We start from the raw sequence: 18,808 nt of genomic DNA, 5'->3' as shown, positions 1-18,808 counted from the left end.
AATACTCCCAAAAGCAAAGCAAGTGCATGAATCTGGGATGTCACATAAACAAGAACTCCCTTTCTGAGCCATTCATTTCTCCTAAGGACATCCATGTCCCTCCTAAGATAAAGATGCTCTTTATTCTTTGTGGGATAGGAAGTACCAGTCTAATTTATCAAGGTGGTGGAAAGATTTAACTTTCCAAAGGACCTTTTTAAAAAGCAGAGCAGACTCCAGTATCCATTTCTACAATTGGTTCCTAGTCTGTAAGTGATACTCATTATCTCCATCCACTAATTACACCCTCCTTTCGGATTTTCCTCCCTCTTAGCTAACACCCTTTCTGGCCTAGACTGCTAGCCTAATGAGATGACCCAGATCTTCATCCCCAAGAGGTTTAAGCCCAGAGTTGCCTTGCCCTTGTCAAACTGTGGTTGCTACAATTACCCATTCATGATTTTCATTTGATGTAGGAGTGCCAAGAACCACCACAGTTAATTCACTGTTCAAAATACCCCTCCCTGTCTTCACTGTATAGTAACAACCTTAGCTCCTTATGGTAATCAGATTTGATTACCCCACTAGTACAGTAATTTCCCTCTTTGCCTAAAAAGAGGCCAGATGATACTTACAACTTCTATTTCAGTGTAATTCATAGTATATTCTCTTGCACTCCTCCTGTGAGTGAACATAATTGTGCATCCCAGGAAATAACAACACAATATCACAGAGTGCTGTCCTCAGCTTGGCAACTCCGATGAGCTTTCATTAATCAGCTCTTCTACTTTTTATCAGGCTAGTACTTTCTGGATTATAGGGTACCTGGTAAATAAGTGAATGCTCTAGCCAGGAGCCTAAAGTTGCATGCCCTTCACTTTAGAATGGGTCATTGGTCAAAGATGTTGTGGAGAACACTATTTTCATAGACCAGACATTATGTTCACATTTGGATAATGGTGCAAGAAGAGACACTGCAGACAGGGACTGGAAGTCCACAATGAAAGTACATAATAATTCGTGTAAGAACTCATCCCTGCCCTTTCAAAGGTAGAACGAGTCAGATGAAATTGGCCTGGCACCAAGGGCTAGCTGGTGTCCCTGAAGAATGAAGTCCTATTTACTGCTTTATGTTGCATGCACATTGAGCATTTAACTGGAACAGTAGTTAGGTCAGCCTTGGATGATGGAAGGCACGTGTTGTTAGGTCCAAGTGTAGTACACAACTCAGCCTCTTTTTCCCTCGGCACCGAGTCTAAATCATGAGACTTGAACTTCATCTCAATTATGGACTATTCATGTGTGAGCATTAAGTAATTTCCATGACATCTCATGCCTATAACAGGAGAGCCATAAACATAAAATGAGAAGCACATGGTACATATTTGAAACCTATATGAGAAAGAGGTTGCCCAGCTGAACTCCAGACTTATAGCGTTGGAAGGATAGTGTGTGCTGATGCTAATAGACTTTTGGCCTAAATGCAGAACAACTGTATAGATCATGATGACCTACTGAATCTGCTGTGTTGTGATTTTCTGGTGCCTTAAGCACCTATGTAGTGTGCTTATTTGGGTAAGTCAGTCTTGCAAACATAATAAAAGGAAGAATATATGACCAAAAGTTGGACTGAAATTCAGTTAGTGTGTTCTGGTGTGGCATACTGACCAATGGAACTGGTGGGTCAGGCTTGACTCTAATAAAATGTTTAAAGTCATGAATGAAGGTAAAGAAAGAGATTTCTAAAATAACATAGCTCAAAGAAAGGCAGAGAGGTAGAAAATAGAATGCATCACATTGGAATTAGTGACAAACTTATTGTTTGTGTTAAATAAGTTAAAGGCAAGATCCTGAAAGGGCTGGAATAACAAACTAAGAAATTTGTTGAAATTAAATAGAGGAGGGCTAAGAAAGATTTTCACAGAGGACAACAACACCATCAGAACATGGTGTTGTTGTCAGAACATGGCTCAAGGGAATGCAAGTAAATAATAATACTAAGAAGAATAAATTGAAGGGTTCAGAAACAAAGTTACTTGAGCCTTAGTTGTGGCAAAAGAAGTCTTGAATTTTGCTGACATCAGTGACAAAGGGAAAAAAAGAGGAGATCAAGGTAAAATACTACTAGGCTTACACATTGATTGGGTAGAATCAAGAAAAAAGATATCAAAGATGACTTGAGGTGTTAAACCTACATCACTGATATAAAAATCCATCTTTTAATTTTGATTAAATTAAATTTGAGATGTTAAAGTGGAGCTAGACTTGGCAGGTAGAATACATGTATATATGCATGTATTTATGTGTGTACATATGCATATAGCTGAGGAGGACGTAAAGATACCCAAATCACGCTTTAAGTGAGGACTTGCTGGTTAGCAATAGTGCACATAGTCAGAAGGCAATAGCCAGCTGTCTTGCCTATCATATATGTAAGACATCTTTGCCCAAGGTCAAATCCAGAGCAGCTTGAGTGAGGCAGGAGTGTAAATGTCTGGCCATTGTGACCTATTGCAAGATGTTCTCATGAGCAGCACTTGCTTCATAACTCCTGTCCAGTTCACCTTCTTCCTCTGTCCAATTGTGCTTCCTATCCCTTCCTTTTTACAGTTGGTTCTATATAAACATCATGTACCTAAACTGTATCTCAGCATCTGCTTCCAGAAAACCCAACCTGTGATAGTAGTGATATATTAACACCATTTGGTTCTTTGACATGTAAGTAATAAAAAAATACCAACTAAATGTCTTAAAAATATGTTATCTCATAAAACAAAAGTTCTGATGTGGGGCAGTTACAGAGTTGACTAATCAATGACACAATGATATCATCATACCTTCAAGCTCCTTCTGTCTTTCTGTTTTTTATTTCTTAAGGCTTATGCTTCAGATCACTTTTTTTCAGGTTTGTCCCCTCATAATCAAAGATGGCTGTCACAAATCAAGATGATATATCCTTATAATCAAGCCCAGAGACAGAGTGACAGTTTTTTTTTTGTATGAATTTTTGTCTGTTTGTTTCAGTCAGAAAGGAAACTCTTTCTCCAGGTATCAGTGACCTGGCTTGGGTGACATTCCTATCGCTTATTAGAAGGCTGGAATAGCAATTTCAGATCCTAAAGTAAAAGGCAATCTGCCAACAAGGATAAATTTGGGAGAAGAAGTGATATAAGGTGAGTAAGCATCAGTGACTACTACAAAAGTTTCCAAGTTTGATTCCATGAATGTGGTATGGAATAAATATCTTATTTATTTATTTACGGTTGCATTTTATGAATGAGTTTCATTTTTTCAGCTTTTCAATTACATTCAGTTGATACAATCATACTATAACCGAAGTGGCATTTAAAAAATTAACTAAATGATTCCTTCTACCTATTTAATCCCAAGGTGGGCACGTTATCCATGGCTACAGATAATGATTTAATAAACTAGATGGTTGTTAAATCTCTACTGTAATTATTTAATCTGAGATGGACTAAATGATGGCAGTGGTTCTCCACTGATCACTCTCTACTAATCTGTTGCCCTTGAATTTGGGGTCAAAATAAGAGAGGGGAGAAATGTTGAGGGAAAAAGGAACCACAGTGGGAGCAGCACTCCTTAAAAGTTTGAACCCACCGGGCTGTACAGTTAGACGTGGATCAGGGGCTTCTCTTCCTCCCAATCATGGAGCCGCTGTAAGTCACCAGATGCCATTATTTAAAGTTTCCTCTGGGTTATCCATACTGATGGAGCTAAACAAAAATGCAAACATAAAGGAAAACGGTTGGATTCGAAATGCATTGTGTGACTTTCTCCTCTTATAGTAGATATATGGTTCTAATTATATTTTACTTGAATAATTACTGTTGCCCTGTATTATCTGAACCTCCATCTTCTACATTATAGCAGAGGTAGGTGGTTGAGGCATGAACTGAGAGACTGAGAAAAGATAGTCTCCAATTTGACTTTTGCTACAGACATGTCAGACGTGAATAAACAAGAGTTAATTGAATATAATTCATGGGAAAAGTCAAATGAAGAATTTGTATTTCTCCAAAGACTGTGAGTACTATATCCCACCAAATCCCCCTATATTCCCACTATATACCCAATCTCACTGAAAACAAAATCAAATACTTTTATTCACTTTAGCAAGTGTCTGGCTATAGGCACCTGGAAATTGGCTTTGTCTTTCTAATGCAGTTGGGTTCTTCTGCTCCAGACATTCAATTGCTCTTGGGGCAGGGCAGTGGAGATTCCATGGGAATTGGATGTAAGTTTTGCTGGTGGCCTGTGTTTCCAAACACATTTTGTGGAATTGAGCCTTTAAGGCTGCAGTTTCTTCACTGATTATTTTCCTTGCAAACTCTTGGCCTTGGTATTTTCTCTTGCTCTGGTTCTATGGTTTGGACAAGATAAGATGACTAAAGTCTCTTGGTTTTCTGACAACTTGTAGGAGGTATGTATGCCTATCAAAAATACTGTAGACCACTGAATGTTCACTATGAGGATGATACTACCTGGCAAAGTTGAATGGTTTTCTTATAAACTACTGGTGAAAAGTGCTCCAGAGTAGTTACCAACCAACCTTCTTCAGCATTTGAGGATCTTGTCTGAATTTCTTGGGACAAAAATTATATTCAGGAAGTTGTAAGTCTCATCGGGATGCACAGACAAGTAAATGTTTCTGCATCTTATCAGCCCATCCTCTTTTACCTTGCAATGTCTGCAGATGGAATGGTCTCAGAAGTATAATCAGGATGACTCTCATCATCACCATGGTGACGTACTTCCTTGCACAGCTACAGAGCCCAAAAACAAATGGCTGGAAGTACCTGTAAGAAACATTCTTTGCAAAGTTTTCAAAAGTAAATTCATTAGGCTTGGGGAGAAACTCGAGTCAATGCATTCTTCCAATATTCAGGATAATATTAGTCCCACTTTTTACTGGGTAAACATTGACAATAACATCCTGTAAGGCTTCGTGCATGACCAAGTACCTGACAGACTGATATCATATACTCTTATAGTAAAATATCCCAGCACTTTTAAATTTTGGAATATCATCCATCCTTCTGTCTCTTTCACCACCAACGATCTTGGTTTGCTTCATTATTGCCCCTTCAAGGTTAGGATGCCTTGTGATGAGAAATAACACGAAGCACACAGGAAAGGCATGATGTCTGGCCCCGTGATCAGCATTTCCGGGATGCACTGGTTCACATTCTCTCTTGTCAGGTCACCACGATTCTCAGCAAAAATCGGCTCATCGGCAAAATCCATACACTCTTCCAGTTTGTCTGCTATGAAAATCCTGTCTTTTTTCTTGTATCAGAATTTCCATGACATCTTTCAAATCCTTGACAGACTTTTCATACTTTCTGTATAGCCAAGAAATCTTAAAGAAGATGTCAATTTTGAGAAGGAGAACTTGCCGTGCACCAAAACAAATCCTGGATGTTAACGACAGTGTCATTTTTGTTGAAGGTGATCCCCAGGAAGAGCATGTTAGAGGCATCCAGCGTGGTGCACCTGTATGAGGGTGAGCACACCAACAGTGTCCAACTCATTTCTGACCTCCCCTGACCTACACAGGTGTGTTATGATAGACTCAGCAGAAATCGCCATCATGTGCGCGAAGTCGGGGCCAGACAAAGTGTTGATCAAGAAAGGTCAAACAACTTACCAGAGGTCTGGACTGTTGTTAAATATGATGCCATTCTCACACATGCTGATGCACTGCAACCCAAGTTTGCTGCCAAATCAGGAGATGTAGTGACTGTGCTTCATTATGTGGAACATAGTTGAGGACTTGCTCATAATAAGTGTTTCTCTCCACATATCCAGGCTCTCCTGAATTCTCCATACATCTATTGCAGTAGTTGCAGGCACCGCCAATCCCCATACACAGGAAACTAAAGTGGGAAATAAGGAGCCCTATAGAATAGGCAGTATCTGGGACTGAGGGTTGAGGACTTCCTCATAATTCCAAACCACAAGAAAAAAACCAGCAGGGAGCAGGATTGACACGGTGGCAGCAGGCACAGCTTCAGGCACCATGCTGGTGATGTTATAATGCACTGGGTTCAGCATCTCTAAAACTGTACTGTGTTCCTTGACCTCAAGGGAGGCAAGTTAAAGTCCTATTCTTTCATATTTCCTATCTGTTTTATCTTTTTGTGCTGAATTCTGAGATAATTCCTTGATTGACTCTCCTAGCTCTTCAACGGATTTTTATTTGGTTTTAGATTTTTATTTCAAAAACCAAAATGTTAATGTCTAATATCTGTTAATTTTTCATGTATGCAATATCTGCTGGTGTCTCTGAGGTTATTGATTCAGCATATTCTATAGTCCTGTTTTGATTGGTTATCACATCTCTTTCGTTAGGTGTAAGCTCTTCTGTTTGCTTATAGGTTGTGATTCCCTTCTGTGGTATTGGTGTTAGCTGAATGTTTGGTCTTAATTATGTGCTTATTTTTGTGACTGCACTTCCTTGTTAGTCAGCTGGCTGCTTCTATTTGCTCTTCTTTTGGGGGAGGATGAGAAGAGGTAGGATATCTTGCTGAGGGTTATACTTCAATCTGTTTCCAGGAAGAGTGAGGAGGAGTGGAACCTACCTTAAATGACTTTCTATTAGACTCGAAGTCCCCATACTTCTGTACACTGGGGGAAGTGAATCATAGTCTGTAATCCAATGCGGATTACATAGTCTGTAACCTGGTACACGTGTCCTGTGATATTATCTGTTGCCAAAGCATCAAGAAAAGCCTGGCAGTCAGCAGTCAACACTAGTTTCACTGAAGCACCTATTACTGCAAAGAACACAGAAACCCCAGGTCTGATGTGCTACTCACTGCTAAAATGTATGAGCTGATATTGTGGTCAAGAACCTTGGTGTCATGAGCACTACCTCCCTAGATACACCATTTCTCCAAATCATTCTCGTGAAAGTCTCACAATTCTTCTGCTCCAGAGCTTCCAAGGCAATGGCCTGCCCTTGATAAATGCAAGGTCTGCCACTCTCTGATCTCCTACCATCCAAGGGAAATCCCTCGAGTCACTCTCCCATCATCTGTCCTCTCTCTCCTCTTTAAACAACACACATAATTTTTTTCACTGAGTTTCAGCTTACACTTTATATCTTATAAAGATTCTTAAGATTAGGAACTTCTTGGGGCTTGATTACTGCTTAGAATTAGGAGAAGAAAAAATGCAGAGGTGAAAACACAAAAGAACAAAAATACATCCCAACCTCCACCCCAGGGTTGTCAAAATGAAAATACAGGAAGCCTAGCTCAATTTGAATGTTGGATAAACAGTAAACACTTCTTTTGGATATATGTTTAGCCCATAAGTTTGTAAAAAATTTAATTGGTGTCATCTATTTTATCTGGCAACTTTAAGCCTCCCTTCTTCTGAAAGAACATTGATTTGAAGCTTGGAAGAGAGGTTGCTATTGAAACTACAGGTTTCAAAGAATGTAGTTCTCTGAATTAGCAAAACATGTAGCTGAAGGAAGCTATGTAAAGAATTAAACTCCAAAGGATAGGTGGTACAAAGAGAATGAAAGACTCCTTATATTCTCTTTGGCGTCTGAAATAGCGCTAGATGTATAGTTCTTAACACATTTTTTTCTGTTGAAGTAATAGATTCTTTCTCTCCTGTTTTCATCATCTCTGCAGTAGACTATAACACATAAATGTATGTGGTAAATACTTTGACACCTTTTATGAATTCTTAGGAGTAGAAGAGAGATTTGTGTTTATTTCATCCTTTCATGGTTATTCAAATTGTCCACATAGGTGGCCAGGCCATTGTTATAATTAGTAAAAAATGAATAATTGGAAAATTATTTGAGAAATCAATGTCTGTTTTCAGATGATCTCAGACAATGGATGGTGGTATCAGTACAGTCTTAAACTTTCAACTGTTTAAAAATATACATAATAGAGATACTATTTAATGTTTCTTTATAGATAATTTAAATTTGTCATGCTTTTCACATGGATATTCCCAGGCAGATTCAGAGCTGTTGCTCAGAAATCAACATTAAGTACACTAACATATTTGATCCTAGAAACTTCAATTCTAGTTGCATTGATCAAGCTCTACAATATAATCCATATAACTAGCTTTTCCCCATGGCATAATCAAGAACACAGAGAATCCACTACACAGAGACTCGGGGAGGACACTCTCAAGCATAGTCGTTACTGGAACCACAGTTGTGGAGATAAAACCCAGGTGTCCAGGAGACAGTGTTGTGAGTGAAAGGCCACACAGTCACTGCTTCTAGTGACCAAGAAAATGACAGTGGTCCATGGAGCTCTCACAAAAGCCCCTTCACTCAATCTCCCCACAGGCAGTCAATGGCTCCCTCCACAACATTGTATTCAAATGCAGGGCTTGCACGATTCAATAATTTCAGAATCATCTTAACTTGGTAACATTTCCAGAAAATAAGAATACTTCATTTCTAAGGTGGAAAAGATTTCGAAATCCAGCAGGAGGAAGTTTCCTCGGATCAGAAAGATTGTGTAGTCATTTCAATGGTGATTATTATTCCATCTGTTGATGTGATTATGGAAAATCTGGCTGCAACTGAAGTCTTGTGCACTCTGCCGCCCCAGCTCTCTCCAAAGCACGGAGGGCTGCCAGCTATGTAAAGTGCTGGACAGAGATGAAAGCAACCGCTGACCTTGAAGTGCTGTTCAGGAGTTCCTAATCCTTTTGATATAGGTAGAATGAGTTTGTTTATGCATAGTTATATAGCCTTGCAAAAGCTCTTCAGATGTTCTTAACCAAGAATTTTTTTAAGCTGATCTCTGAACCCCACGGCATGACACCCAAACAAGCTGATGAAGCTCAGAGGGGATAAAATAAAACGCAGCAATAAGTTTATTTTAAAAAATAGAATATTGTGTGCACTTGGCAATGTGAGCTGCTAAGGAAAATGTGAGTGGAGCAATGTGTTGTGTTATGTAGCCAAAACCAAAAATAATTCTCATTAAGAGAAACAGTATAAATGAATTAGCACTCTTAGTGCTTATATATGCTTTGTTGTTAGAAGTCAAGATGGTCAGGGATGTAAGAAATGCTGCCACTTAAAAATTATTTGACTTTGAGTATTTTATTTATTTTTAACATAAAAGACCAAGACTGAGATTATCACTTTATGCCACCAAATTTCTCAGAGAGTGGAAAAAATGCAAGGTCATGTGGATACTTCCAACTCTCTGGAGTTTTGATACCACTCAGATTCAGTATGGGTTATTTTTTTTATTTTAATTTTGGAATGTAAAGCTCCTTTTAATTAAGGTATAGTTGACATACACTATACAATATTATATTAGTTTCATGTGCATGACATAGTGAAATTTCATATATATGTGTGTGTGTATATATATATATATATCACTTACAAAGTGATCAGCACAAAAGTCCACTATCTATCATTGTACAAGTTATTGTGATATTATTGACTGTATTCCCTATGTTTTCCTATGACTTATTTATAACCATGAATCTATACCTCTTAATCCTCTTCATCTTTTTGCCCATATACTCACCACCTAACACTCTAGTAACTAAGTATCTATGAGTCTGGTTGCTTATTTTGCTAGTTTTTAGATTCCACACATAAGTAAAATAAGTAAAATGATGAAGTATTTGTCTTTCTCTGACTTAGTTCAGGTCTATGCATGTTGTTGCAAGTGGCAAGGTTTCATTCTTTTTCATTTATTTTTATTTATTCATCTATTGATGAGCACTTAGGTTGCTTCCATATCTTGTTTATTGTCAATAAAACTTCAGTGAATGTAAGGTGCATATATCCTTTGGAATTAAGTGTTTCGTTTTCTTCAGAGAAGCACCCAGAAGTGGAATTGCAGGGTCTTTCTTTGTCTTTTGTTATGGCCTTTGTTTGAAAGTCTGTTTTGTCTGATATAAGTATTGCTATCCCAGCTAATTTTTTTTCATTTTCATGAATATCTTTTCCATTCCTCGACTTTCAGTCTCTGTATGTCTTTCATTCTGGAGTCTCATGAAGGCAACATATGTTAGGGTCTTGTTTTTATCCATTCAGTCATCTTGTGTTTTTTCAATGGAGCAATTTGCCAATTTACAATTAAGGTAATTATTGATAGGTATGTAGTTATTGCCATTTTCATTGTTCTCATACTAGATTTATTAGTGGTTGGTCTACTATCTTCACTATATTTGACTTTGTTAGTGAGAATTTTCTCTTTTATGTATTTCCTTATTTATAGTCTTGACCTTTCTTTTCCACTTAAAAGAATTCCCTTAACATTTCTTGTAGTGCTAGTTTAGTGGTGACACATTCCTTTAGCTTTTCCTTATCTGGAAAAATCTTGATCTCTCCTTCAATTCTGAATTATAACGTTGCTGAGAAGAGTATTCTTGGTTGTAGGTTTTCATCATGTTGACTATATTGTATCACTCCCTCTGGCCTTCAAAATTTCTGTTGAAAAATCAGCTCATAGTCTTATGGGCATGCCCTTGTATGTAGCTGGTTGTTTTTCCCTCACTACTTTTAAAATTCTCTCTTTAACTTTTAACCATTTAACTATAATGTGCATTGGTGTGGGCCTCTTTGCATTCACCTTGTTTGGGACTCTCTGTGTTTCTTGGGCTTTGATATCTGTTTCCTTTGTCAGATTAGGAGTTTTCTGCCATTATTTATTCAAATAAGATTTCCATCTCCCTCTTCTTCTTCTGGAAACCATATAATTCAAACATATTAGTACACATGATGTCTAAAGAGCTCTTATACTATAGTAATTCTTTTTATTCTTTTTTCTTTTTGATCTTCCAATTGGGTAATTTCCACTACCTTGTCTTCCTGATTACTGATTCACTCTTCTGCATCATCTGATCTATTATTGATTCTGTCCAATGTATTTTTCACACCAATTATTACATTCTTCATTTCTGAAAGGCACCTTAAAAAATTTTTTTCTCTTTGTTGAAGTTTTAACTGAGTTTATTCACTTGTCTGCAGAGTTTGATGAGCATCTTTATAACTATTATTTTAAACTCTTTATTTGGTAAACACTTTATCTCGGTTTCATTTAGTTCTTTTTCTGGAGTTTTGTCTTTTTGTTTGTTTGTAACATGACTTTTTTCTCTTGATTTTGTCTGTTTGTTTTTATGTATTAGATGGGTCAGCCAAATCTCCTGGTATTGAAAATGTGGCCTTATTTAGAAGGTGTCCTGTGGGAGTCCAATGGTAAAATCTCCCTTGATGCCAGACCCAGGTGCGCCAGAGGTGTTCTCTGGATAGTGTGGCCTCCTGTTGTGGCTGGGCCACAACTTCTATGGACACACTAATGGGTGAGGCTGGTCCCTGGCCTGATGACTCTAAGGCCTAGCTACAACTGTTGCAGACTCACTGGCTTGCAGGGCAGGAGCTGATGTGGGAGTGTGCTAGCCTGGGTAGGTCCTCAGAAAAATGCCATGGTTGGGTGAACAGTGTTAGCAACGTTAACAGAGATATGACTCCTACCACTGTTAGACCCTCTTGGTTAAAGAAAGGGAGGAAATGGTGCCTGCCAACACCTCTAACTCAAGAGTGAGTTCCCCAGATCCCTGTCCCTCCACACACACCCTAAAATTAGTCAACGTATCACTTTTGTGTATGATTTAGGTGCTTTCTAAACTGCTGCTTCAGTGCTGGGACTCAGAAAAAGCACAGCCCGATTTTCCTACAGCCTTTTGGCTCTCCCAGATGTTAAGCCCCACTGGTTTTCAAAGCCACATGCTATGAGGGCTCTTCTTTCTGATGCAAGTCTTCCAGGTTGAGGCTTGGACCCCCTCACTCTTTGGAGATGACTTCTGTGGTTGTGATATCCCTCCCACTTGTGAATCACAATGTGGCTAGTGAGGGAGTAGGGTAGGTCCTGACTAGACTTAGTCTCTACCCCTTCTACCCATTTCAATGTAGCTTATTTTTCATATGCATAATGGTACAAAATATGTTCAGCTAGTCTTTAGGTTGTTCTCAGAGACAGCTCTTCTACATGTAATTGTAGTTCTAGTGTTAATAAAAAGAGGTGAGCTTAGAATCTTTCTACTCTACTGTTTTGAACTCAAAGCCAGGAGACTTGCTCTTGATTGCCAATTTGGCTTGTCTGTGAAATGTTTTTCTTTGTGGTTAGAGCACTCTCTCCACTACAAACATGTCTCCAGGTTGTGTTGCCATGCCCAGTTTGGGTTTATAAGATGCTCCTACCTAATGGCTTGTTTCCCTTAACCTTCAGAGGTTGTGGCTGATCTGAGAACTACAAAAAAAAAAACAAAACTCTTTTCTTAAGTATGTTATATATATCAGGTACATAGGTTCAAGGTCATGATTAGTTTGAACATTATGGATTAACATTAGTCACATACAAATGTGTATGCACCCAATATATGTAACAATATTTAAGAAAAGAATTTGTATATCTAGATTAGCTGCAACCTCCACCAGGTTAAGGTATATTCTTCTGCCACCTGTGTGTTTTAGTAAGGTAAGATATTTTCTCTCTGAAAATAACAGGGTAGATGATTTGTGTGTTTCTTTTGAGCACTGGTATAGGTGCTTTGTAATTTTTGTAATTCAGTTTTTTCCATTGAGCCATAATACCTGATTGATGTTATTCAAAAGAAAATAAATTCTCTGTACACCAGAATTTGTTGAAATATCTTTAAATACAAAGTGAGTCATTTCAGCCTCTGACATTCTTGTGTAGATTTATTCATGTTATTGTCCACCAAAGCTATTTATTACCTAGAAGTTTTCTTGCTTACATCTAACTCATTATTTCCCCTACCTCCCAGAGTACCAAGCCTGAGGACAGACGTCTGTCCAGGGCAGTTGAAAATGAATGGTGAACACCAGTGTGGATTGCTATAAATCAACTAGAATTGGTTTAAAATAACACAATTGTAGTTGAAGGACTTCAGTGCAGTATGTTTCTTCAGTTCAAAATGGCAAAAAAAATTTATTTTATCCCTTCCAAACAAGACATTTCTTTGGTCATATGATAGGAATCCTAATCCTAATCTGTATTTGAGAAATTAGAATGATTGTCCTTAATCTAGAGTTTAAATAATTTCAGATGGTATTAAAATGAGTTAATCTGGAAACAAGTAAACTGATTATTTCAAGCCAAAATTGGGAGTGTGAATAAAAATCATAGCATTACCAATAATTTTTAATGCCAGATATATCTTTCCAATAAAATGGCCTATCATTGTGATTTGGAAATATGACAGTGTTCTTAAATATTTAGTGAATTTAGGAAAATGTTGTGGGTTAACTTTTAGTCGACCAGTCTTTAAACTTGTTTTCTCCTTCCTAAGTATTTGCCCTCAAATATTATAGGGTGACATCTGTGGAGCCTGGGAACCACATGTGACAGGTTGGCTGACTACTCCGTGGAACCATAAGGCCAAAGCAGAAGGGGGATCACACTTGCCTAGATGGCCAGAGTTTCCTTAGAATTTCTTCTTCCTTCTCTTTAGTCAGGGTCCTGGGACTTCTCAAATCTGTTTTTGTAAATATCCATAGGGAACTAGAGCAAGATGGTTTTATAATTAATACAAATGGGATTATTTGAAGGATTGTTTTTATCATTTTAATAGCCATTTACTGAGTACTTACTTACCTTGTGCCATTATTATAGTCACTGTGGAAACAGCCATTAAAAAGAAAAATAAACATTTGTAGTGGAAAAAAACAGATAATAAACAAGTAAATAAAATTTGTAATTTGTAGGTGGCAGTTACTACTCTAGTAAAAAATAAATAATGAAGGGCAGATGAAGTGCTTCTCAGATAAGGTCAAGTTCAAGGAGTTCATCATCACCAAACCTTTATTATATGAAATGTTAGAGACTTATCTAAGAAAAAGGAGTTAAAAAATATGAACAGTGAAAGGACAACAAACTCACACTTATTAACAACCACATCTAAAACAAAAGCACACTAAGCAAACAACTAGAATAAGAACAGAACCTCAGAAATGGAGATCACATGGAGGGTTAGCAACAGGGGACTGGGAGGAGGAGAAGGGGGGAGAAGGTACAGAGAATAAGTAGCATAGATGGTGGGGAGAAAATAGACAGGGGAAGATCAAGAGTAGTGTGGGAAATGTAGAATCTAAAGAACTTATGACACATGGTCATGAACTAAAGAAGGGAATGTGAGAGAGGAGTATGCAGGGTAGAGGGGAATGGAGGGGGAAATGGGACAACTGTAATGGCATAATCAACAAAATATATTTAAAACAAATGGAATGGACCAGAGAGTCCTGTAAGTGAATGAAAAAAAATGCAGTTTTAAATAAGATGGTCACAAGTCTTTATTGATTAAATAGTTTTGATCAAAAAGCCATAATAGGTGAGGAAGGCTATCAACAGAAGAGTATATCATGCAAAAGGAATAGCAAATATAAATGTCCAGAGGCAGGAGCATGGTGAGCAGGCATGAGTTACAACAAAGAGGCTCATGTTTTGGAATGAAAGAGAAGGCGTGATCATTAGAGCAGACATCACAGAGGTAGGCTCAATTAAGGAGTCCTTTAGAGTACTGTGTACAATTTGGATTTTACCCTGAGAAAGATGAGCAGCCATTGATCTGAATTAAATTTTAACAATACACTTAGCTGCTTGTCTGAAAGGTAGACTACAGAAGGACAATACTGGGAAATAGAAGACCAATTGAAAATCTATGCTGACAGCAAAACAGGCAAGTCACTTGCATCAGGGTGATGTCAGTGCTGCTGAAATTCATAGCTTGATCAAATACAGGATATGAGAGAAAGAGATGTCAAAGATGACTCGAACATTTTGGCCCAAGGTATTGGAAAGATTAGTTTTCGCTTATGAAGATAGGGAGGAATACAAGCTCTTAAACTCCTTGATATTTGTTCCTGGGGTTTGTCCCTTGATCTGCTATAGTTCAAACAGAGACAGCCCTTTACTTCACTTTCTCCCTCCATTTTCTCATCATTTGGAATTTCAAAAAACCTAAACCCTCTAGTACTCACCTTGTAGCTCAGAGCTTGGACAATGCAGTGTTTTATATTTTGTCAATATGATTTTCTCAAACATTTTACAAACAGAATAAAAGATATTTGTGGTTTTTTTTGTGTATGTTTTGTGGCAATTGCTTAAACATTTTACTGCCTTAAAAGGACGCTCATCAGATTCACCCCTGAAAATTTTGCTCTGCCCTACACCCCAGGCAGAAAGCACTTTGAGTGCTTGACTCATTTTTGTGGATGACTTTAACTACGCTATTGTTTCCATCTCGGACATGTGTTTATTTTAGGCCTCATGACAGATGAGCTCACCCAGATCTTAAAATGCAAAATTTAAGGTTGTGTCAGACTATAATTTTATGATAACTTTGTTTATCCCCCTCTTCAATTACTGAAGTTACCACCATAGACTCTGGAAAATAACTGGAGACAATGTTTGTTTGGTAGCAAATTAGAAGCTGATGTCCCAGCTTTCCCTGAGTGTGACTCTGCATGCAACTTAATTTTACTGAAACGTAGCATTATAGCGTCTCAACCAACTTTCCTTTATTCTCTGATATTTATTTCATGCTTGGAAAAAGCAAGGGAAAGTGGTGAATGCCTTTTAAAGTGGAAAATTTTAAACCCTGAGCTAGAGAGATGGAATGTGTATCCATAATATCTACATAAAACATAATCATTTCTTCTGTCCTAACTGGACAGCTGAAAGCAGAAGTGAGGGTTGAAGCCACTGCTGTTCACTGAGTTCAGGAGTGAATGTTCTAAGGCCTCTCTATCTTTGGGCAATGCAGTAAACCATGATTATGACTGTGGCTGGGAAAACATTTTAAATGTAGAATAAGGCAGCCGAGAACCAAGGGCATCTACTTTATGGACTCTCTGGGTTTTATTTTTGGCATTTGTACATCTATAGTCCTTTCTAAAGAGAACAAAGTGGTCAATTTTCACAAGGGCTGTGCTGCCACAGTGGTACCAAGGGCTTAGTGTGGGAACAAAGTCATTAAAAATAACTATGTACAAAGAACTCAGTCATAAATAACGTGCCACAATGGATCTGAAGAAATCCAAAGGCAGTAAATGATTTCCTTCAGTGTATCTGAAAACCTGCAGCAGGCTGCCAGGCCCTGAGTATGATGAATCCCCAAGGACCGCCTCCCATTCCTGCCTCTTCTTTCTCTCTTCCTTCTACCTCCTTTCCTCCCCTCTCACCCCATCCTGCTCTCCCCCAAAACTGATGGCTTGTCAATCATTCAGACAACCAGACAAAGAAAACAAAAATTAAAAAATTCTTGATGCTCCTTTGCCTGTCCACTTAGGCCCCAAATTGTGACGTAGTCTTCCGGCGATTTCTTTCCCTCATCAATGCTGTCTTTAAAATGTAGTTTTACCAGAATAAAAAAAATGAATTTTTTTTTTAAAAAAGAGGGAAACTGATATTGCTTAGAACCAGAAATATAAAGGCTTTTCTAGACCTTCAGCATCTGGCTTGTTTTTCGTTTCACCTTTTCCTCTTTCTCAAATTATGTCCCTTCTAATTACTTGTGGTTCCCTCCATGACTTCTGTTTTCCTCTCATAGCAGATGTCCAATACTGCAGGAAATTACATTTTCTCATTCATGTCTCGTTCATGTGTTATTCAGGAGTACATAGTGACCTCTTCCTACCACCTCCACAAGCTTCCGCCACTTCTTATTCTGGGCTCTCTCTCCGGCTCAGATCTTCTTCTCCATGAAGCCTTTCCTGATCCTATCCTTCACACAGAGAATTAACTTCTCCCTTCCTTGGGGCCCAGCTACAAGTTATCACCGCAAATATGGCATTTCAACTAATTTTAAAAAACTACTTTTCTTCCTTCATTAGTTTACAGCCAAGAAAATATTTACCATCTTCACTTTGTCTTCCAGTGCCAATCACAAATTAGGTTCTTAAATGCCCTTTGAATCAAAGTGTATATTATATAGCAAGCATTTCCAGTCCCCTTCATATGGATTGTTATTTAATCTTTATGACAATTCTATGATTATAAATACAACTTTTGTTTGCTTCTATTGCTCTCAGTCTTTTAAAGATTTTATTTATTTATCTTTAGAGGGGAAGGGAAGGAGAGAAGGAGAGAAATATTAATGTCCCCTGCTGGAAACTGGCCTGCAAGCCAGGCATGTGCCCTGACTGGGAATTGAACCACAATACTTGGGTTCGCAGGCCTGCGCTCAATCCACTGAGCTACACCAGCCAGGGCACCCAAATTTTATGAATGATAAAACTGAAGCTCAGAATGTGTACCTGGCGGGAAGACACAGGTCTAATGAGTGGAAGTCACAGGGTGAAGTTATCACACTCCCCCCACAGTGGTTCTCTCATGAGCATGCGTCAGGATCTCCAGGAGGTCTCCTGTAAGCAGATTGCTACAGCGTATCCTTAGAGCTTCTGATTCAACAGAACTGAGGTAGGGCCAAATAATTAGCATTTTTAACAAGTTATCAATGATGCTGATGCGGCTGGTCCTTGGACCTTACTGTGAGGACCACTGCCTGAGGATCTGTGTATTCTAATCTGTGAGCATCTGCACTCTAAGTGGGACGTAGATGGCTGAAACTTTGCAAGGCATCTAAGAGCTGATTTGTGTAACAAGCATGTCTGTAAATTGAATAGTCTTAATATTCTATCTGTCTATATCTATCTATCTATCTATCTATCTATTTATCTATCTATCTATCTATCTATCTATCTATCTATCTATCTATCTATCCAGCCATCCATTATCTAAAGTAAATGTGGGTAGATGTTGTTCTGGTCACTAGCTGACAAATTCACTGAAGTGTCACTGAATTCATGGAATTTTTATCATTATGTGTCCTTCCCTTTCATGGACATTGGAAATACAATGCCTGTTATGTGAAAAAAAAACAATGTTTAACACTGTAAGGGGAGATTGTCACAAGATTTCAATGACTGTATAACTTCTGACTCAACTGTTTGCTATATAACTACACAGCCAATAAAAACATATAGTTAAATGCATTAATGATCATGAAAAGATTATAGAAGTTAGATGTTAAGTGAACATAAAAGGTTCCTAAATATATCATTTAAATATCTGTGCATATTTTGAGAACCTGAATTTAAAAAAGAATAGATAAAAAACAAATGCTACTTAATTTTGCAGGTACCTTAATAGATAATTTCTTCCTCCTCTTTCTTCCTCCTGCCCCTGTGTTTTTCTTCTCCCTTATCTCTTCTTTCTTTATGTGTGTACTTTCTTAATTTTCTATGTAATTATGTAACATAAATTTTATAAACTTCTACAATAAATATTTGTTTATAAGTTAATACATTTTCCACAACAAATGTTACTCATGTAATAACTATATAATCCAAAGGATAAGAGGCACTCCTCCACCGGTCATTCTGCATGTGGACTACAACTTCTTCTTAGCCTGAAACCTTCTAGAAAGGTTCTGGCTACGGGAGCTCACATGCACTATAGTTCTTCACACCCACTTCTGGCCTTGTCTTCTTGAGGCCATCAGTTCTGGACATCCCGTGTTCAGAAAGGCACGGCATTGTTCTATTGCCCTTCTGTGCGAGGCAAGTCAGAAATCATTGCTCCTTGCTGTGTCCCCAAGAAGAACTCAGTCAGCTTATTTCTTTTCATAGCAGAGCCTATTTGTTTAAAGTAGAATTTGCCTATAGTAACTATGCAATGGTCGGCAAAACTGGATACTCTTATGTTAAACAAAATAATAAAAAGGTGACATATTTCTATTTCTGAGATTCAGATACTAAGCAGAATTGCTA

The 18,808-nt window shown here is 38.0% G+C and overlaps 1 pseudogene; it reads right to left on the bottom strand.

The window, feature by feature from the left end:
* Nucleotides 1–4,557: 4,557 nt before the first annotated feature.
* On the bottom strand, nucleotides 4,558–18,574 carry LOC118979971 (aromatase-like; annotated as a pseudogene).
* Nucleotides 18,575–18,808: the final 234 nt, after the last annotated feature.

The sequence above is a fragment of the Sturnira hondurensis genome, unplaced genomic scaffold (genome assembly GCF_014824575.4).
Source record: "Sturnira hondurensis isolate 20B ecotype Veracruz unplaced genomic scaffold, ASM1482457v3 Scaffold0022707, whole genome shotgun sequence".
Lineage (NCBI taxonomy): Eukaryota > Metazoa > Chordata > Mammalia > Chiroptera > Phyllostomidae > Sturnira > Sturnira hondurensis.
The sequence above is the reverse complement of the archived record's forward strand: the minus strand, read 5'-3'. Positions and strand labels throughout refer to the sequence as shown.